Below are 23122 nucleotides of genomic sequence, written 5' to 3'. Positions count from 1 at the left end.
GTCATATAGTATCTACTATTTTATGGCTTTTTTGCCTTTGTTTAGTAGGTTTATCAATATTGAAGAGTATACCTGTAATCATTTCTTATCACTGTCCAAGGTCAATACTGAACTCTATTCTATTGCTTAAATATTTATTCTTCCAATCTACTGTTTAACAATTTTACTGATTGATATTTGTATTTGTGTATTTTAATATTTAATTATCTAATTTGTTGTGTATGAACATTGGGGTGATTTCCAATTTTTGGAAATTATAGGCTATATACTATTAACCATGCATACATCTCCTGCTCCTATGTATGAATTTCTGGTGAGTATAAGCCCATGAGTGAAACTGCTGAGTCACAGGGTAAGAGTATATTCTATTTCAGTACAGAAGGTCAAATTGTTTTCCAAAGTGGTTGCCACTCCAACCAGCAGTATATGTGAGTGCTCCTTGCCTATTCTTGGTCCTATCCATTTTCAGGGTTTTGTTTGTTTTTAACCTGAGTCATTCTTGTCAGTGGGTGTGTAATCCTATTTCATTATGGTTTTTTTTTTTTTTTTGAGACAGAGTCTCGCTTTGTTGTCCAGGCTAGAGTGAGTGCCGTGGCGTCAGCCTAGCTCACAGCAACCTCAAAGTCCTGGGCTCGAGCGATCCTTCTGCCTCAGCCTCCCGAGTAGCTGGGACTACAGGCATGCGCCACCATGCCCGGCTAATTTTTTATATATATATCGGTTGGCCAATTAATTTCTTTCTATTTATAGTAGAGATGGGGTCTTGCTCTTGCTCAGGCTGGTTTTGAACTCCTGACCTTGAGCAATCCGCCCGCCTCGGCCTCCCAAGAGCTAGGTCATTATGGTTTTAATATGTACTTCTCTGATTGCTAATGATTTTGAGCACCATTTCATAAGCTTAGTGGCCATTTGGATATCCTCTTTTTGTGAAGTGCTTGTTCAACACTCTTGTCTATTTTTCTAGAGAGTCAATTGACCTTTTCTTATTGATGTGTAGGAGTTCTTTGCATCTTTTGGATATGGACCTTTTGTTAGTTGTATGTATTACACATACATATTTGTCTTTTGACTCTCCTAATGGAATGGAATCTTTTGATGAACACAAATTTCTAATTTTAGTGTAGTCTAAATAATGACTCTTTTACCTTAAGGCTCATGCTATTTGTGTCATTTTTAAACAATCTTTCCCTACCACATGTTAGGAAGATATTCTCCAACATTATCTTTTAGAACTTTATCATTATAGTTTCTTCATTTAGACCTACAACCTTTATGGAATTGATTTCTGAGTATGATGTAAAACAGGGGTCAAGTTTTTCTCCCTTTGGCTGGGCGCAGTGGCTCACCCTTGTAATCAAAGCACTCTGGGAGGCTGAGGTGGGAGCATACCTTGAGGTCAGGAATTCGAGACCACCCTGAGCAAGAGTGACATCCCGTCTCTACTAAAAATAGAAAAAATTGATTTGGTTCTCAGTTTGACTGTTGTTGGTGTATAGGAATGCTACTGATTTCTGTACATTGATTTTGTAACCTGAGATTTTGCTGAATTTATCAATTCCAGTAGTCTCATGGCAGAATCTTTGGAGTTTTCTAGATACAAGATCATATCATCAGCAAAAAGCAATAGTTTGACCTCTTCTGCCCCCATCAGAATGCCCTTGATTTCTTTCTCTTGTCTGATTGCTCTGGCTAGGACTTGCAGTACTATGTTGAATAGAAGTGGTGATAAAGGGCAACCTTGTCTGGCTCCAGTTCTAAGTGGGAATGCTTTCAATTTTCCCCATTCATTATGACGTTCGCTGTGGGTTTGTCATCCTACTAAGTGAAGTATTCCAAGAATGGAAAAGCAAGCATCACATGTACTCACCATCAAATTGGTATTAACTGATCAACACATAAGTGCATATATAGTAATAACATTCATCAGGTGTCAGGCAGATGGAGGGGGGGATGGCTATATACACACCTAATGGGTGCAGTGCACACCGTCTGGGGGATGGACGTGCTTGAAGCTCTAACTCTGTTAGAGCAAAGGCAACATGCATAACCTAAACATTTGTACCCCCGTAATATGCTGAAATATAAATAAATAAATAAAATTAGAAAAAATTAGCTGGGTGTGGCATGTGCCTTATAGTCCTAGCTACTCAGGAGGCCGAGGCAAGAGGATCACTTGAGCCCAAGAGTTTGAGGTTGCTGTGAGCTGGGCTGAAGCCAGGGCACTCTAGCCCAGATGACAGAGAAAGACTCTGTCTCAAAAAAAAAAAAAAGGAAGGGGGGAGGGGAGTTTCTCCCTTGGATACAGATATCCAATTGTCCCAGCACAAGTTACTGAAAACTTAAATCTTTTCTCACTACTCTGCAGTGTCACTTTTTGCCATAAAGCAAATATCTATAAGTATAGGTCTGTTTCTGGAGTCTCTCCTATATTACATTTATCTGTTTATTCTTGTACCAATACCAAACTATTTTACACTGCTATAGCTCTAAAATAAACCTTAAAACCCACCAAAGTAAATTGTCCAACTATACCTTTGACCTCAAGGTTATCCAGCTAATGCCAGCCCATTTGCATCTCCATATAAATGTTAGAATCAGCTTGTCTTTTCCCAAGAAAAACTTGAAATTTTTATTGCAATTGCATTGATTCTATAGAGTAACTGGAAGAAAAGTGACATCTTTACAATATTTTCTCTTTTGGTCCATGAAGAGATATATACCTCCATATATTTATATCTTGTTAAATATCTCTCGATAGTGTACTATGGTTTTCTGCATAGAGGTCTTCACATCTTTTATTATATTTAATAAGAATAAATGGTAGTTATAAAATGTTTTTTCATTTTCTGTTACTGTCATTTTTGTACTTTGAACTTGGATGCAGAAACTTAAACTCAATGCTTCCAATAATTTCTCTTTAGATTCTTCTGGATTTATAAAATATATACATATACACTATCTGTGAATAATGAAATAGTTGTTTCTGCCTCTCTAATCTTTGCACTTTTGACGTATCATTCTTGTTCTATGCTGGCTAAGATATTAAGCACAATGTTGAATAAGAATAAGATAGCAGGCTTTCCTGTCTCTTTCTTTCAGAAAGAAAGCTCTCAACATTTCATCATTAAGTATGATGTTTACTCTAAGTTTTTTGAAAGATTACTTATATTGAAAAGAAAGTTCCTTTTTATTCCCAGTTTACTAAAGTTTTATCATGCCTGGCTGTTGAATTTCATCACATATTTCTCCTAGAGATATTGAGAGACTCATATGATTTTTCATCTTTATTCAACTAATTTGGTAACAACACTAATCCAATATTCAAATGTTAAACTAACACTGTAGTGCTGAAATGAACTTAACTCAATTGTGATATACTGTCCTATTTTTCAATCACTAGATTCAACATATTAATACTTCGTTTAAGACTTTGGCATCTGTACTCCTAAGTGATCTGTATTTTTCCTTTCTCATAAACACTTTGGTTATCAAGGTTACACTAGCTAATAATGTAAGTTGGACAAAGTTCTCTCTTTTTCTATTGTCAAGTAGAACTTGTGGAAGATGGCCTACTAGATACAGGAAGTATGCACCTCATCCACAGAGAGGAACCAGAATACTAAGCAGACTCTCACATTTTGAAATGATCATCTAGGAGAAAACATGAGGATTCAGCAGGGAAGTGACAAAAGTCACCAAAAGTGAGTAAGGAGAGGGATCAGGGCAACTTGCCCAGCTGGGAGCTGACAGCCAAAAGAAGCTCTGAGACTTGGGGAAACAATAAGAGAGAAGCCCCAGGCTCTACTCTCCAAGATGAACTTTAACGATCTTAACTACAAAAGAACCCTCTGACCCATGCAGGTCATGGGCCTAACATAAGGAGCTGCTTGGAGACTGTACAGAGACATTGTTCCGGAAAGGGAACTCACATGGAATGCCACAGGCATCCAAGCCTAAAGCAGCTTCAGCCTGGCACCATTCTGAGAGCCTAGATACCAGGGAAATATGGGCACACCTGCAACAACTGCACAGTTCCAAGGAGAGATAAAGGAGCCCAGGTGATCCCATGTACCTCCGGGAAGGTCTCCAGTGCCCTGGTATGGACTACAGGTGAGACAGATGTTTGCAGACAGCATTTTCAACAATTTCTTGCCCATGCTACCTGCTTTGGTGGGTCCCCAGCCTTTCTGGTCACAAGTCCAAGGCACCATTTTGTGTTTGACTCTGGGAGGTGCCCCAACCTCAGGCTGAGTTTGGGCTTGATGTAGCTGCAGCACACACCCAGCTAAAGAGGGAGAGGGGGGTCTAACCTCTTCTTGCTACTCCTAGGATGATTCCCACTGCCCTGCTACAAGTTGCAGTGAGACTAAAATGTAAACAGGTAGCACTATACCCAGCATCTTGCCCACACTATTTTCCTGGAAGAGACCCCACCATCTCTGGTCACAGGCCTAAGGCACCATTTTGGGAATTTAAAGCTGGAAAGCCCAGGAAGGGACATGGAGATAGGAACTTCCCCTCCTTCAACCACACAATGCTGCAGATGTAGCCACCTCTGCTCCCAAGCATGAGATTTTGGTGTAGGTGACCTGTGGGACAACCAGTTCTCGGCTTGCAGAGAGTGATACACCCCCAAGAGTACTCTGCTCATGTGCCAGTTCTGCCAAGAGGGTGCAGCTCATTTCCCTCCCTTCACAGCCAGCCAGCCCATGGGTCTCTACATCCCTAGATCCACAACCAGTGCTCCCTAGCAGCCACTCAGATCACAGCATCCTTGGGGGATTGGTAGGTCCTGGGGGAAATGTGGGTCTCCCAGAGCTTGGGCATTCAGGGTGGGCTGCTTCTAGCAGAGAGGAAAGTATAGCATGTCAGAGGACCCTTTAGGCCAAACGGGAATAGGGCACCTGCTCCCCAACATTCGTGGCCTTCTCCCCCTCTTCCCCTCCTCCATTGACTGCTGCCAAGGCAGCTGTGGCTGTTTCCTCTTGGGACTGCTGAGGGTTCCACAGGGAAAGATTAAGCCAGGACACTTGGGAGCAGCTGCCACACCTCTGACAGAGCACCTACCACACTTAGGATTCCACAGAGCTTGGGGAGTACTCTCATCCCTCTAAAGACTCCGATCCCCTGTAAAAAGCCACAGCAAGTGCTTTGTGTTCCCTAACAGCTTAAGCTACTGCCACCCCTGAGGTAGGATGGGGCTACCAGTCCTCTCTCCAAGCTGCCTGTCTCTTCTCAGAGGAGTTTACCATCCATGGAAACAAGCCTCTGGCACAACCACACCTCCCTGCTGAAGCATTTCAGCCACAGCCCACAGCCTGTCTGATGGCCCTGCACACAGCAGACTAGCTGCCCCCACTACCTCTGCTGCAGCTGGGTCAGCTTGGAGCTGGGAATCTGGGTGCTTTTGTGCCTGCAAAGGACACAGACCACTGTCATTGCCAACAGAGGGAAGTGTAAGCAGCATGTTCATCCCACAGCTGCTTACCTCTGTTAATCCTGTCAAGACGGGCCCACCCTTCCTGATGTAGCCTCACAGTACCTCTGCTATTCTCCTGCCTAAGTATTCTTCTGGAGCAGGAGCTTGCCCTATGCCTCATTATCACAGCCAGGGCCTGATCTCAGAGAGGCTTAAGAGCAAGTTTGCTGGCCTGGTCTCAATGTGGTCACCCCAAGACTCAAACATGCCATCCAGGATCCTAGAATATATGGCTTACCTAACCCAGTCCACAACTGCTGGCACTTAAACACTTTCCCAGGGGTCTGAGGTCCAACTGACCCAAACTGCCAGCAATACCACAGTGGTTACCTACCTGCAAAGAGCTAAAAGGCAGTGTACCGCTCCCTCTACACTGAGCAGCAGAGGTCCCAGCTGAGAAGAACAGTTGAATCACAAAACTATTTATTTTGAGCTGAAGGAAGAGGTTCCAGATGAGAAGGAACCAGCATAAGAACTCTAGCAATCTGAAAAAGAGGCTCTCTCAACACCCTCTAAGGATCACAATAACTCTCTAGCAATGGACTCCATCCAAAAAGAAATTTTTGAAATGTAAGATATGGAATTCAAAATATGGATCACAAGTAAACTATATGAGATTGATGAGAAAGGTAAAACCCAACATGAAGAAACCAAAAAAATAATTCAGGACATGAATGAAAAAAATAAATAATAAGATAGTTTTAAAAAATAACAGAACTTCTAGAAATGAGTTATTTAGGGAATTTCAAAATACAGTGGAAAGTCTTAACAAGAAATTGAACCAAACTGAAGAATTTCAGAGCTTAAAGACAAGGCTTTCAAATTAACCCAGTCAGTCAAAATGAAAGCAAAATAAAAAAAAAAGAATCTAAAGAACAAAATCTCCAAGAAATATGGGATTATGTAAAACATAAAAAAATAAGAATCATAGGTATCCCTAAGAGAGAAGAAGAAAAAGCAAAAAGCATGGAAAACCTATTTCAGGGAATAATGAAGGAAAACTTCCCTGGTCTTGCTAGAGATTTAGACATTCAGATACAAGAAAGTCAACAAACTCTTGGAAGATTTATTGCAATCAGGACATCACCAAAGCACATACTCATCAGACTGGCTAAAGCCAAAATGAAGGAGAAAATCCTACAAGTAGTGAGACAAAAGCATCAAGTAACTTACAAAGTTAAACCCCTCAGACTAACAACAGATTTCTAAACAGAAATCTCAAAAGCCAGAAGAGAATGAGGTTCCATCTTTAGTCTTCTTAAACAGAATAACTGTCAGCCAAGAATTTTGTATCTTGAAAAACTAAGTTTCATAAATGAAGGGAAAATAAAGTCTTCCCCAGACAAGCAAACACTAAAGGAATTTGTCACCACTAGGCCAGCCCAGTAAGAAACACTTAAAAGTGCTCTAAATACCAAAAAGAACAGTCTATACTTATTAGTATAAAAATACTCCAAAGTAAAAACTCACAGCTCTTATAAACCATAACACAGGGAAGAATACAAAGCAACTAGGTAAGACTGAGACAATATCTCACTCATTAATATTAACATTGAATGTAAATGGTCTAAATGTCCCACATAGAAGATACAGATTGATGGAATAGATTTAAAAAAAAAAAAGCCAAATATCTGTAAACTCCAAGAAACACATTTAACTCATAAAAAGTCACACAGACTCAAGATAAATGGGTGGAGCTTGCAGAACCAGAAGTTGCTCAGGATGAATGAGTGAGTGAGTACGGAGTAAATGTGAAGGCCTATGACACTACCATACACTACTATAGACTTTATAAACTCTATACATTTAGGATACACTAAATTCATCTTTTGAAATGTGTCTTCTTTCAATAATAGTCTAACCTTAGTTTACTGTCACTTTTTTACTTTATAAACCTAATTTTTAAATGTTTTGACTCTATTGTAATAACATCTTAAAACACAAACACATTGTATAGCTGCACAAAAATATTTTCTTTCTTTATATCCTTATTTTATAAGCTTTTTCTTTAAAATTTTTTTCTACTTTTTAACCTTTTGGTTAAAAATTAAGATACAAGCGTATATTAGCCTAGGCCTACACAGGGTCAGAATCATTAATATCACTCTTACACCTCCACACGTCCCACTGGAAGGTCTTCACGGACACTAACATGCATGAAGCTGTCATTTCCTGTGATAACCATGCCTTCTACTGGAATACCATGTGAAGGACCTGCCTGAGGCAGTTTTACAGTTAACTTTTTTTATAAGTAGGAGTGTATTCTAACAATAAAAAGTATAGTAAATATATGAACCAGTAATGATTTATCATTATCAAGAATTATGTACTTTATATAACTGTATGTGCTGTGCTTTTATACAACAGGCAGTGCAGATTTGTTCATACCAGCATCATCACAAACACATGAGAAATGAATTGCACTACAACATTATGACAGCTATGACATCATTAGGCAACAGAACTTTTTCAGCTCCATTATAATCTTATGAAACTATCTTTGTATATGTGGTCTGTCATTTACTGAAATGTTATGCAGCACATGACTGTACAATATTGTTCAGCCTTGAAAAAGGAGGAGATCCTGACATTTGCAACAATATGAATAAACCTGGAGGACGTTACACTAACTACAATAAGACAGACATAGAAAGAAAAACAGTTCATGATCTCATTTATATAGAGAATCTTTAAAAAGTCAAATACATAGGAACAGAAAGATCGGTGGTTAACAGGTGTAGGATGAGGGAGAAAATAGGGTGATATAGGTCAAAGGATACAAATTTCTCATCATGTAGGATGAAAAAGTCTAGAGATCTAATGTACAGCCTGAGTACTATAGTTAATAATAATATACTGTATATTAAAAATTAGCTAAAAGAGTAGATTTTGGTACTCTTACCATACACACAAAAAAAGTTAACGGTGAGGTGATGGACATGTTCGTTTGCTTGACTGTAGTAATCATTTCACTACATGTACGTACATCAAAACATATGTTGTATATCTTAAATATATATAATAGATATATACGTAAAGAAGCAAACAATACCATTTACATTAACACCCCAAAATAAAAAGTACTCAGGTATGAATCTAACAAAATATGTATAAGAGCTATATGAAGAAAACTACAAAACTCTGATGAAAGAAATTAAAGAACTAAATAAGTGGAGAACTAAATAAGTTCATGTTCATGGATAGGAAGACTGAATATTGTCAAGATGTCAGTTCTTCCTAACTTGATTTATAGATCCAATACAATCTCAATCAAAATTTCAGAAAGTTAATTTGTGGATATCAACAAACTGATTCTAAAGTTTACATGCAGAAACAAAAGACCCAGAATAGCCAATACTATATTGAAAATGAGGAACAAAGCTGGTGGATTGACAGTACCCAACTTCAAGATATACCATGCTATAGTAATAAAACAAGTGGTACTAGAGAAAGAAGAGACAAATAGATCAATGGAACAATAGAGAACCCGGAAATAGATCCACATAACTATAGTCAACTGATCTTTGACAAAGGAGCAAAGGCAATACAATGTAGCAAAAACAGTATTTTCAACAAATGGTGCTGGAACACCTGCACATCCACATGAAAAAAAAAAAAAAAAAAAAAAAGCTAGATGTTACAGCCTTCACAAAAATTAACTCGAAATGGACCATAGTCCTAAATTTAATATGCAAAGTTATAAAACTCCTAAAAGATAACCCATAGGAAAAAACCTGCATAACCTTGGTTGGGTACAGCGATAACTTGTTAGATACAGCACCAAAGGCATGATCTATGAAAGAAAAAACTGATAAACTAGACTTCATAAAATTAAAAACTTCTGTTCTGCAAAAGACAATATCAAGACAATGACAGGACAAGCGACAAACTGAGAGAAAACATCTGCAAAAGACACAAAGAGACTGTTATCCAAAATATACAAAAAATTCTTAAAACTCAACGAGTAAAAGAACCCAATTAAAAATGGGCCAAAGTCTTTATAGACACTTTACCAAAGAAGATATACAAATGGCATATGAGCATATGAAAATTTGCTCCATACAAGTCATCAAGAAAATGCAAATTAAAACAATGATAAACCATTACACACATCCTATTAGAATGACCCAAATCTAGAAAACTGACAAATGCTAATGAGGATGTAGAGCAACAGCAACACTCATTTATTGCTGACGAGATGCACAATGGTACAGCCACTTTAGAAAGACAGTCCAGTAGTTACCTACAAAATTAAACATACTCTTGCCATATGATCCAGCAACCATACTCCTAGGTAACTACTCAAAGGAAATGAAAACTTACATCCCCACAAAAACCTACATACAGATGTGTAAAGCAGCTTTATTCATCAAATAAAGCATTACCAAAACCTGGAAGTCACCAAGATGTTCTTCAGTAGATAAATGGATAAATAAACTCTGGTACATCCAGACAATGGCATATTATTCACTGCTAAAAAGGAATGAGCTATCAAGTCCTGAAAAGACAAGGAGGAACTTTAAAAACATATTACTGGCTGGGCACGGTGGTTCACGCCTATAATCCTAGCACTCTGGGAGGCCGAGGCAGGCAGATTGCTCGAGGTCAGGAGTTCGAAACCAGCCTGAGCAAGAGCGAGACCCTGTCTCTACTATAAATAGAAAGAAATTAATGGTCCAACTAATATATATAGAAAAAAATTAGCCGGGCATGGTAGTGCATGCCTGTAGTCCCAGTTACTTGGGAGGCTGAGACAGCAGGATTGCTAGAGCCCAGGAGATTGAGGTTGCTGTGAGCTAGGCTGACGCCACGGCACTCACTCTAGCCTGGGCAACAAAGTGAGACTCTGTCTCAAAAAAAAAAAAAAAAAAAAGTATATTACTAAGTGAAAGAAGACAATCTGAAAAGGCTACATACTGTATGATTCCAACTATATGACATTCTGGAAAAGGCAAAACTATGGAGAGAATCAAAAGATCAGTGGTTGCCAGGGATTGCACGTGGGGAACTAGGTAGGGATGAACAGGCTGAACATAGGATTTTAGGGCAGTAAAAATACTCTTTATGATATTATAATGGTAGATACATACCATTATACATTTGTCCAAAATCATAGAATATATAAGACTAAGTGAGAACAAAAATCCAAATATAAACTATGGACTTTGGGTGATAATGATGTATTAATGTACACTCATCAATTATAACAAATGTACCACTCTGCTAGAGGACACTGATAATGCAGGAGGCTATGCATGTGTGGTGGTAGGGAATATATGGGAAGTCTCTGTACTTTCCTCTCAATTTTGCTGTGAATCTAAAACTGCTTTAAAAAACAAAGTCATTTAAAGAAAAGAAAAAGAAATATGTTTGGAAAAGTTAATGCTTTAAAAGTTACCAACATTTCTTATGTAGCTGATACAAAGCTAAATATATCAAGGGCAATCTGCATGATTTAAAATAATGTTTCAGTAATATTTGCCTTCTGTCATCAAATACAACATTTCCACTGACACTAAACTTCCAAAGATAAAGTTTAAAATTGACTGGATTTGATAGACAGTCATTTTTATACGAGCTTAACTAGGACAAACATACAATCTGTGCCCACTGTACACATACTTGATGATTACCATTACTGCACTCTAGTTTTCTTCTTTAGATAATCCAAAATTATATTATTGTAACAGTTGATTCTACACATCTGGCAAAGATAACTGTACAGCACTAATTAGGTATGTTTCTAAAGGGAAATTTAAATTTTACGGAAGAGTGTAAAAGCACGGGCCACTGAGATCCACTCCATTTTTCAGGAAGAAGAAATTGATAAAGTGTGACTGTGTGTGTATATATTGGTACATCAGCCAAAGCTGTCACTTAAATGCATAAAACAAAGAACTTTAAAGTATATTCACTTTATATACTTTAAAATATATTCACTTTAAAGTTAGTCTCATGCCATTCTCACCTTACCATAAAGACATAGCAGTCTCACCTTACTATAAAGACAACTTTCCAATATTCTCAGAAAATGACCATAAGAAAATGCTGACCACTATAAAAATGATCATTTGTACTATAAATACATTACTTTTCCATAGCTAAGTCTTAGATCTACTTTGTAGTATCAGTCTCACTCAAAAACCTCAAAAACACTTTTCAGTTTTAAGTGTCTTTAAAGATATAGATAATCTCTGGAAATCAGACCCAAGAATAATAATAAATGGATGCCAAATTATTCACAAATATAGTACTGTGCTTACTTTAGTCATAAAAATTATATTCTACTTTAAAAGATTTTTCTGAACAAAGAAGTATTGTTTATTTACTTTCAAAGGTAATCCTTAGTGCCAAATCACTGGTAATAAAAGTCTTCTACAATCAAGGAAAGGACAAACCAAAAAATTTAGTTGACTTTCTTCTCTCAATTCTACTAATACAACATAAATTCTTTAATTAAATTAATTTGACTTAAATCACCTACATTAGGGCACAAAGATTTAATTCGGAATAACTTATTTTAGAAGTTTTCTATTGATTTCTATTTTCGCTAAAAAAAACCTCTGAAGAGCAAGAATATAAGTAGCTATATTTCTGATAGTAGTTGGCACAGAGAAAGTACATTTGGTGGCTTAAACAACATATTTTATAGAATGTTTAGCTCAGTGTTAACAAAAATGATCAGAGTGGTACCATGCAGCTGTAATCTGTGTCATGTTTTATGAATAGGAGAATACAAACAAGACAAGTAGCTGGAGCAACCTCATAGCCACTCAAGCACATCTTTCTCCCTAAAGCTATGAAGGCCATTTTGTCATGCAGGATGAAACAGAACAAAAGTGGCTCTGAAAGTAATGTTATAAGCATTGAGATAACTCCATATAGACGTACAGCTAAAATTACCAATTAGTTTTCCAATTGGCTGCAAAAGATTCGATTGGTTTGTAATTAATTCTAGTTACTGGCACACAGAGCAGGAAGGTTGGCGCCATCCCTTTGTCCTCCTGACACACAATACTAGTGTACGCACCCTGGGGCCCAGGACATCAATAACACCCTCCAATTCAACTACAGGAATGTGCACAGTGGAATACTCCTGTTGTAATGGAAACACGCATCACACAAGGCAGCAGTGACAAAAGGGAACCTTTACGAAAAAATGAGCTTTATCAAAATGCAAACAAGTTTTAAAAATCACTATTTTTTAACACCTTATCTGTTTTTTAAAAGCTCCTACTGGAATAAATAGTTCAACAGGGAAACCATGTGAAAGCAAAATGTCAAGTAAACCATTTTCAAAACTGTCCAACTAATAATATCATGCACAACCATCTTCAGTCCTCAATCACTCATTTCTCTTAAACATCGCTTCGAAATTTTCAATATAATCTACCTGGGAAAATAATATATAATATATTCACCAGCCAAAAACCTATAAATGAAAATCTGCTAAAAAAAAAAAAAAAAGGCTATTCTCTTTTATAATTTCATTCTTACTAGTATTTCTGTGGGTAAATAAAATTTACAGTTTCCTTGGTAGTGATACAACTATTTTATTGCAATTGCTAACTAATTTTTACCTTAACTCATTTACAAATTGGCTTAACTAGATGCTATTCTCTTACAATATTTTATACTAAGAAAATAAGATACCTACCGCCACTAAGAAAGAATAAGTAGACAAAGATACTAAGTTATAAGGCTCAAAATCCACATACTCAAATTCAAATTCCCTGGCATGGTTACCTCCAAGCAACTGCTTAGGCATTTCTTTTGCCTGGAATATTCTCCCAATACCAAATTATATGCTTATATTCAGGTTGAAAGGTCCTCAGCCCTCATCTAGTCCAACCTCTTCATATATAAACACAAAGGTTGAATAAGGTTTGGTGATGTTTTCCAAAATCACACAACTAGCTTAGAGGAACTAGAATGACTGTAACAGTCCCAATGGAGAATAGTCCCCTGAGATCTCCTATTCACCCCTTCAAGGGCCAAGCACAAATCCATATGCATAACCTCTTCCACGATCCTACAGCCAGAAATCACTTCTCCTATGAGCATTATTAAGTGTAATGACTAATGTCAATGCATATTCAAAGCTCACAAATGCTATACAAATACAAGTCTTTTCTCCTTCAAACCATATATATTTGTAATAGCACATCTCATTTTTTAAGTTATTGGTCCAAAAAAAAACCATGTTTTTTCTTAAAATCGTTACCTTCATAGAGGCACCATGCATGGAGGAGCAAAATTTATTCCAAAGACATAAACTGACTATCTTTTCTCCACAGCAATCAAATCTCAAATCCCTTCAATAACCCAGAATAACAATATAACAGAATTGTAAACTTTGCTACCACACCTAGTGGTCTGGGCACCAAGATGTTTTTTATGTTGCAGTCAATTATCTGATAAATTTCTATCATTTCAAATTAATAGTAAAAATAATTTTTAAAATTAAAAAAATATACTCTCTCAATAAACAGTATAAATAACCCAAAATAAGATCAACAGAAGGAGCAGTATGGATATTCTCTCCTAAAAGAAAATTCTTTAAGTTAAAAAAATAATAAAAATAAATTTTAAAAAATTTGGCATTTAAATCAACATGACATGTTTGATCTAAAGTATTTTTGTTATACTTAATACCTTTTTCAGGTTCATAAACAGCACCCAAAACAGTGCCTATTGTAATAAACATTTAATAAATGTTGTTGAATAAAAGATAAGTGCACTTGAGTTCTAGTCCTTAACTCTGCAGCTACCTCATCATGTAATTTCAAGCATGTCAGTTTTACAGTTTCCCATCAGTAAAATGAGAGCTGAATTCTATAATTTCTAAGATCACATTCAGATCTCATGATTTATGATTCTATTTCACATTCTGCTTCATTTTTGTTTCTATTGCCAATCATATGCATGTTTTTCATTCTTTTTTCTGACAAAGCTAAATTATAATGTGTTTACTTCTATCTACCTAGTTTTTTAATGAGAAGTTTTAAAAAAAAAAAAATACTCTTTAATTACAAACAGGAAACAAGAATTGTGCCTTTATGGGAACTTCTCTATCTCCCAAAGTCCTTTTGATACTTCAAAGACTCAACTTCCTTAAATAATTTCATGATAAATCTTACACAAAGTTTTACTCTATTGTGAATGGAGCTGAACTGTGGGGGCAGCATTAGTGTGGCTATTAGAATATTTAAGTATAAGTTTTTAAAGTATTTTTAATCCTATAGCCATCAAAAAGGTTCTATCTAAGGCAAATAATCTTAAAACAAAAACATCACTAATAAAAAATCATTGCAGCTAGAGATAAATAATGATTAAAATGACATAGTAAAAATAAACTAATTACCAAGGAAAGATTCTAGGAATACTATCATATATTTGGGGGGGTTCTTAAATTTTTACTAGAGTACCACAAACTAGGCTTTAAGATCCATTTATTATGTTTTTACTATATGTATGCAGAAGTGTGGCAGAAACAAAAATAGCAAATGACATGGTCTTCACTAAAGATGCTTCCAATTTTATTGAAAACACAAACCACTAAACAGTTCTATACAATAAAGAAATTATGACTAAATTTCTACACAAATATTCTTCAAGGAAGAACACTGAAGAACATGAATCTGCAAACAAATATATTACTGTAAAAACTGTCTTACTTGTACATGACTAGGAGCTATTACATCTTTAAACTCCTCAAGTTGTTCAATTTCATCTATTTATTATTTTATTGGAGGACATCTGGTAAGTAAATTATGCTTCTTAGGTCATATCTGCACTATCACTTATCAATTACTGACAAATCAATATAAAGACCTCAATCCCATAATCAGTGATTACAGCATTCCAACTAAACTGAAAGAATAACTTAAAAGAATGTTTGCCTGAGACATTAGTGTATATAATGTATAACTCAGAGAACTGCACAAATGAGCAGTAAATGGAAATGATTATTTCTGATATTATCATTATTACTAATGTACTTTGTAATCCAATCTCAGCGACAGGACGTCTTCATGGTTTATCTTTGCAAAGCATCACTTAAATGACTAGTTCTCTATTAAATACTAAAGAAAATAGTGAGCTGAGGCAGGAGGAATGTAGTACAACTACATGACACTGCAGCTAGAACTCACCTAAATTGTTTCATCCTCTCCTAAAGCAGAAAATAAAAGGCCTCTTGCTAAGAACACTGGACAATGTCCCGGGGCATTCCTGGGATGCAATCCTTTTTGAAAATCCACTTCTAAAGATTTCTACCTCTCTCTGTTCCCCAAAAATATCAGCCCAAACTCCTTGATTTGCCCCAGGGCACCTGTAAATCCCTTTACATGGTTTTCACTCAAATATCAGAATTTGTAACTCAGTAAATGTTATGAATTCAATATGTACTTTTTTAATCTTTTTGCTTTGTTTTATTTGGTTATCCTACTTTACGTAATATAGTTAAAGTTTTATGAGAAACACAGAAAGATAAAAAAGGTGCCTACTTCAATTGTGGCAAGAGTCACCTCAATAAGCAGCTTGAGTCTGAGCTGTAACTGAGCATGCTAATAGGAGCTGAGGCCTACTGTTGGAAGACACAGAACAGTTGGCAATAGGAATCGAGCAAAGCCTTGAGAGAGTTCATGGAGGGACTTGTACCAGGTGAGCAAGATTCTAGATGAAGCAGTCTCCAGACAGGCTAAAGCCATAAGATTGGTTAGAAAGACACCAAGGATCTGAAGGTCTGACACCTTTCCACAACCAAGAACTGTGACCAGATTACTGGCACCATTGAGTGAAGCCTGGTAAAAACAACAGAGAAGACAAAAGCAGAGGCATTTCTAATGGGCCTCATCACCTTGACAGGAGACTGATGGACCTTTTCTGGGATGGCTGTCTAGGGTAACCCCTTCTAACTCTTCAGGGAAGAGGTTAAATTTCCAAATCTGTAACATCATCCCTCCATGAACCATTCTCATCCACGTTAAGACAGAAGGGTTTGGCGGGGCGCAATGGCTCACGCCTGTAATCCTAGCACTCTGGGAGGCCGAGGCGGGCGGATTGCTCAAGGTCAGGAATTCAAAACCAGCCTGAGCAAGAGCGAGACCCCCGTCTCTACTATAAATAGAAAGAAATTAATTAGCCAACTAATATATATATATATAACATTAGCCAGGCATGGTGGCGCATGCCTGTAGTCCCAGCTACTCGGGAGGCTGAGGCAGTAGAATCGCTTGAGCCCAGGAGTTTGAGGTTGATGTGAGCTAGGCTGACGCCATGGCACTCACTCTAGCCTGCGCAACAAAGTAAGACTCTGTCTCAAAGAAAAAAAAAAAAAAAAAAAGACAGCAGGGTTTAAGTGGAATAGAGGTTAAAGTAGGATCTGTGATTTTTATCTTTTCCAGGTCACAATCATCTTTAAGAATGTGATGAAAGTTATAGAACCTCCACTCAAAATAATTTTGCAGTTCACACACAAGGCTACAAATCCCAAGTTAAAAATCCTAATCTAGAGGCTGTGTAAAAAGGATACTATTTAAAATCTTTTTTCAGTCCTAGTATCTATTTTTCCCATATTTTCTTGTCAGAAGCCTCTTAGAAGCCTTAAATACATATCCCATCAACAGGACAAAACACTTACACTCCAGAAACAGATGTTACAACATGGCCACGCCTAAAAAACATATTTGTTTGAAATCCCAAACAATAGTTGTTCCCATAATAGGAAATTCAAATCAAAAGACAGTTTTCTAGGAAACTGAAATGATAGGTTCCTCTGATCCACAGTTATCTAATTCCAATAGGAAGATATTTCAATCCTTAGGACAGTAACATCCAAATTAACATATATCCTTCTAGATTTCATCCAAAACTCACATCTAAGAATGAAATGGGTAGAAAGGTATAGCCAAAATACAATTATGCACCAAATCAATTTAAAAAAAAAAAGAAAGAAGGTGGCACTGAATTTCATCCTCTAGTTACTATTCTTGCACCAAATTGATGAACAAACATCCACCTCCCAACATACCACTTCCTCTCTTTCCATTTCCTCTCTTCATCTGAAAGCTACAGATGGCTGCTGCTGAGATTATTAAGTCCAACAAAGTCTCAAAGCAGAGGTTATTTCATACTGTTGCCTTATTCCAGTACCCAAATGAGAGACAATAAGTCATTTTTTAATAAACAGTCTCCAGTTGGAATCCCAAAGCCTCCCGAATAACTAGGCAGTACCAGAATTGGGGTTTGGGTTCTGAGGACTTGGCTTTCCCAAACTCTTCTGTAATGAGTACACAGGCAGCTTATACCAAACACAGAAAAGTCAACTAAGACTATTTAGTAGGAGGTTTAAGAGTCAAAATGATGAGTATTCTTGACTCAGAAGGCTATGGAGATAAAACCACTAGAAGTTTTACAGCAGGAGAGTATTATGATTAGAACTTACTTTAGAAAGATTGTCATTAAGAAGGACAATAAAAAATGCCTGTTGAAGTTAACAGCAAAAGAAAAAAAAAAATAAAAAAAAATAAAAAAATAAAAAAAAGAAGGACAATAAAAAGGAAAAAACTAGAGGGGAACATACCCAAGAGGACAAGAAGAGTTCAGCAGAGAGTAAAAAGGTCTTAAAAAGGCAGAGCCTCCTCCCTTCCCTGAGACATCTGGAGTCTCCCTTCAGCCAAGGCTCCTCCTGACCCACTGTGGGGGAAATTCACAGGGCCCGGTGTCCTCAGCTCTGCCTGGTCACCCACTGGAGACACTCGGCCTAAATGTCAGAAACCTTAGCACAACAAACCACTCCCCTTTATTCTGTGTATCTTTCAAGGCATATCACCAGGAATTATTACAGTGTGAGCAGGAAAATGTTTTCATCCCAGCTTCGTTTGAAAAATGAACAAAATGAGCAACACTGAAGCATCGTTCAATAATGTGTGGTTAGAATGGGACAGAAGGCTTTAACAATAATGCCATTATGTATAAGTGGTGATATACAAAAGAATCCTTGACCCATGTGAAATGATAAAGCAGATTAAAACTGCAAAGAAAAAAGGCAATGTATAGGCAGTAGGAAAGAGGGAAGGGGTTTGTGATTAGAAAAAACAATGCAAAAGATGAATGGATAGGAACTTTGCAGTCAACAAAGAAGCAAACACAGGTAACTAGGAAAATTCATCAACAGAAATAAACAACTCAGGAAGAAATAGTTTAAAAGTGAAAATATAGCACAAAATGGTATGATAGCTACTCCTAGGAATGAGGCTATCATAACTAGGAACTTAGCCTAGAGCTATGGTTTGAATATTTGTCCTCTCCAAAACTCATGTTGAAATTTAATCCCCAATTTGGCAATATTGAGAGGTGGGGCCTTTAAGAAGTAATTGATCCCTTCATGGTTTAATGGGTTTGTTATCTGATTAATGGATTACCAGGGGAGTGGATCTGGTGACTTTATAAGAAGGAGAAGAGAGATCTGAGCTAGCATGCTCAGCCCCCTTACATGTGATGCCCTACACTGCCTTGGGATTCTGCAGAGTCCTATCCAACAAAAAGGTCCAAACCAGATATGGCCCTTCAGCCTTGGACTTCTAAGCTTGCATTGCTGTAATAAATAAATTCCTTTTCTTTATAAATTACCCAGTTTCAAGTGTTCTAAGCAACAGAAAATGAACTAAGACAACCAGATAACTGACTAACCCAACAGTAGTTATAACATAGAAATTGTAGTCTCAAGTTATTAAGTTTTCAAGTGTTTCAAAAGAAAAAAACCTATATCCTATTATATTGATGATAATGTATACGAAAATCAGGTATATGGAATAAAGATTTCTCAACCCGAAGATCATCAATTAAGTGTCATGTTAAATAGGCTGAAAAACGGCAACTCATCTATCTCTACTACTTAAACACTTATAAAACAATGTTTTAGGAATGTTACGTATATAGGAGAAATTAATTCTTTAACTAATGAAACAGCAAAATGTTACTATAAGCTACGATACATGAAACACAGCTAGAATAAGGCTAGAAAGACCAGATTATGTGGATATAGAGAGAAGAAAATCTAGCTATTTATGTAAATCAGTGGTGAGGTAACTGAAGTCTATTCCCATAAATGTGTAGGTGAACTCTTAGCCTGCTATCCCTGAGCTGAATCTCATGTTCTCTAGAACAAATTTCAATACCTGGGCTAAGGGTATTCACAGGCATGAGAGCATATTATAGTCTCAAACATCAGTTAGGCTCCCCTCAAGAAAGTGACCCTTAAGGTGACATCTAAATTATGAATAGGAGTTAGGTAAAAGGAATGAGGGAGGTGAGGTGGTCCTGGGCAAGAAGAAAAAGGGAAAAGTGTTCTGTGCAGAAAAATGAAAACATGGAAAAGACTAGAAACATGCCAGCACATGGTACATTTGAGTAACTGAAAGAAGGTAGATTTAAATGAGGCAAGGGGGAAGAAAAAAAAAATGATGTGAAATAAGCTATGCATGGATCAAGCCACTCAAGATCTGAGGGTCCTGTTAAGGATTTTGATGCTCAGAGAAAAAGAAAGCTTTTGAAGAGCTATAATAAAAGAAATAAGAGAGTCATATTTGTGATTTTTAATTCTGCCTGTAGTTTGGGGAGACTGTCATCTAATCTTCAACAAAGAAACAAAAATATACATTGGAGAAAAAGAATCTCTATTCAATAAGTAGTGCTGGCAAAACTGGATACCCACATGTAGAAGATTGAAACTAGATCCCCACCTCTCACCTCTCACAAAAATCAACTCACAATGCATAACAGACTTAAACCTAAGGCGTGAAACCCTTCTGGAAGAAAATGTGGGGAAGACTCTTTCAGACATCAGCCTAGGCAAAGAATTTACGAAGAAGACCCCCAAAGCAATCACAGCAGCAACAAAAATAAACAAATGGGACCTGATCAAATTAAAAAGCTTCTGCACAGCCAAGGAAACTATCATTAGAGCGAACAGACAACCTACAGAATGGGATAAAATATTTGCTTTCTACATATACATATCCAATACCAAGAATCTATACAGAACTTAAGAAAATCAACAAGAAAAAAATCAAATAGCCCCATCAATAAATGGGCAAAGGGCAGGAACAGAAACTTTTCAAAAGAAGACAGAATAATGGCCATAAAACACATAAAAAAACGTGCTCAACATCTCTAATCATTAGGGAAATGCAAATCAAAACCACAATGAGATATCACCTAACTCCAGTGAAAATGGCCCTTATCAAAAAGTTCCAAAACAACAAATGCTGGCGTGGATGCAGAGAGATTGGAACACTCTTACACTGCTGGTGGGACTGCAAACTAGTACAACCTCTGTGGAAAGTAATCTGGAGATACTCAAAGAGCTAAAAATAGAAACACCATTTCATCCAGCAATACCACTACTAGGCATCTATCCAAAGGAAAAAAAAGACATTCTATAATAAAGACACCTGCACTTGAATGTTTATAGCAGAACAATTTACAATTGCAAAGATGTTGAAACAACCCAAGTGGCCATCAATACATGAGTGGATTAATAAAATGTGGTATATGTAGACCATGGAATACTACTCAATTACAAAAAAACAATGATGATCTAGCACCCCTTGTATTATCTTGGACAGAGATTGAGCCCATCCTTCGAAGTGAGGTATCACAAGGATGGAAAAATAAGCACCACATGTACTTGCCATCAAACTGGTACTAACTGATCAACACTAAGGTGTTCACCTGGTAGTAATACTAACAGAATGCCTGTCAGGGTGAGGTTGCGGGAGGAGGGGGTGGACGGTAAAACCGACAACTAATGGAAGCGAAACACACTGTATGGGGAAGGGACACGATTGTAGCCCTGGCTTGGGCAGGGCAAAAACAGTACATGTAACCAAAATGTTTATATCCCCATAATATCCTGAATAAATTGTTTTTAAAAAGCTGCCAGGCAATCCTGTGGTTTCTGTAAATCAGCCTTTCCCTTCTTTATTAGTTATTTGAGACCTTTCCACTCTCCTCAAATCTCCAATCCCATACCTCCTCCTTTTCAAAAATAAAAAGAGAAAGGAACCATTAGATGGCATTTCAAATTCTTCCCACAAATTTCCACTCTGATCCCATCTGTTCTTCTTCCTTCTGAATGCCAGTTAGAAAAGACTTTCTCTCAACTGCAGTCATTCTTGACCTCAGCAATACTCCTACTCCTTCCATGGCTTTTGGGACATTGGTCTTCTTCCTGGTCTTCTTCCTACCTCTATGGTTATTCCTTCATTTTCCCTAGGCTCACATTCCCCTTTCTCCAGATGGAGACTCTATCTCTTTTTTTTCCCCAATCAGAAAGCTCATTTTCTTTTTATTGCATGTCATTGCCTTCAAAGCATTTTCTCACCTCTCATTTTGATCCTTATTGAACTCGTTGAATTGAGAAATTTCCAACTCATTCAGATGCAAACATAGAATAATTTTATGCTTTCCCTCATAACTACTCAGCTGAATCCTAAACCTGCTAAGTATGACCAGGGAAATTTTCATTCTTTTCAGCTACATTCAATCATTAAAGCATAGCTTTTAAATCCCATCCACAGACAACCTGCCTCATTAGCACAAGTGAGAATTACACGGCCTCTGCCAGATGCCTGTGGTGGGGAAAGGCATGGCTTATTCTCACTGGGTCTCTCTTCACTTCCTCCCCCAAGTATCCCCTCCCATTCACCTACCTTCGCAAACATATGTCCTCTGCAGCAAGTGGCAGCTATGGGAACAGAGCAATATTCTACTTACAACAGCTTGCCATCCATTAGTAATAGGTCTGCTACAGTCATCAGCCAGTCCTTCTCCAGAGGCTCAAGTGATGCCAACTGCCAACAGAGGAGAGTGCTGCCAGGAGGAGATGTCTCCATGGTCTTTCTCTGATTCAGTCTGAGGTCAGTGGCCTCTATTCATCTCTATGGCAGACAGTGATTTCTGTACAGGTAGCATGTGTAGTTCTCTAGGCGGTGTATAAGCTCACCCTGGCTCCCTCTGCCCAACTTCCTTAGAGTTTTGCATATACTCACCTAGCCAACTAATCCCACAGGAAGTGTCTACGACTCTAACATCTTCATTTACGTCTATGCACCTTCTCTCACATAAACCATGAGACTCTCTGGGGTTCTCTTGTACTTGATCACTGAGAACTCCTTCCAAGGCATTCTACCCTAGAGTCCCTTAAAGCCCAGCTGGTATGGGCTACTCCAGCAAATCCCTACAACAGATTTAGGTACCAGTCTCTGTATTTAAAGGCATCCCCAAGCTTCCAGTGACAAATATCTAGCTCCTCAGGTGGAAATAGGAAAAGGAAAGTAAAATGTGTTCCCAGCATGCTTTTCTCCAAACTTTCTCAACACATTTCAGAGTCAATAAAATCAGTATGCACAGCAAACATTCAACCAGAGAAGATGCCAGTCTCCCCTTCCTGTAGCCACATCCACAACATCACAACTAATTCTTTCAAGCCTTACTTCAAACTTTTGTGAGAATAAGAGGAGAGGATGGCCACCACTTCAATAACTGTGCACACTCCAAAAGTCTATCTTCCCCAGCCCACCCTCTAGCCCACTCTGTAAGGGGCAGGGGAAAGGTAGGGGTGATGCTTAGAGTATA

The 23122-nt window shown here is 37.5% G+C and overlaps 1 protein-coding gene across 8 annotated transcripts in view; it reads right to left on the bottom strand.

Moving 5' to 3' along the window:
* The window catches only part of SCAPER (S-phase cyclin A associated protein in the ER), a 503757-nt gene that overhangs the window by 428697 nt on the left and 51938 nt on the right, over positions 1-23122 (bottom strand). The window lies entirely within an intron of this gene.

The sequence above is a fragment of the Microcebus murinus genome, chromosome 6 (genome assembly GCF_040939455.1).
Source record: "Microcebus murinus isolate Inina chromosome 6, M.murinus_Inina_mat1.0, whole genome shotgun sequence".
Classification (NCBI taxonomy): Eukaryota; Metazoa; Chordata; class Mammalia; order Primates; family Cheirogaleidae; genus Microcebus; species Microcebus murinus.
Note: the sequence above shows the minus strand (reverse complement) of the source record. Positions and strands in the feature narration are given on the sequence as shown.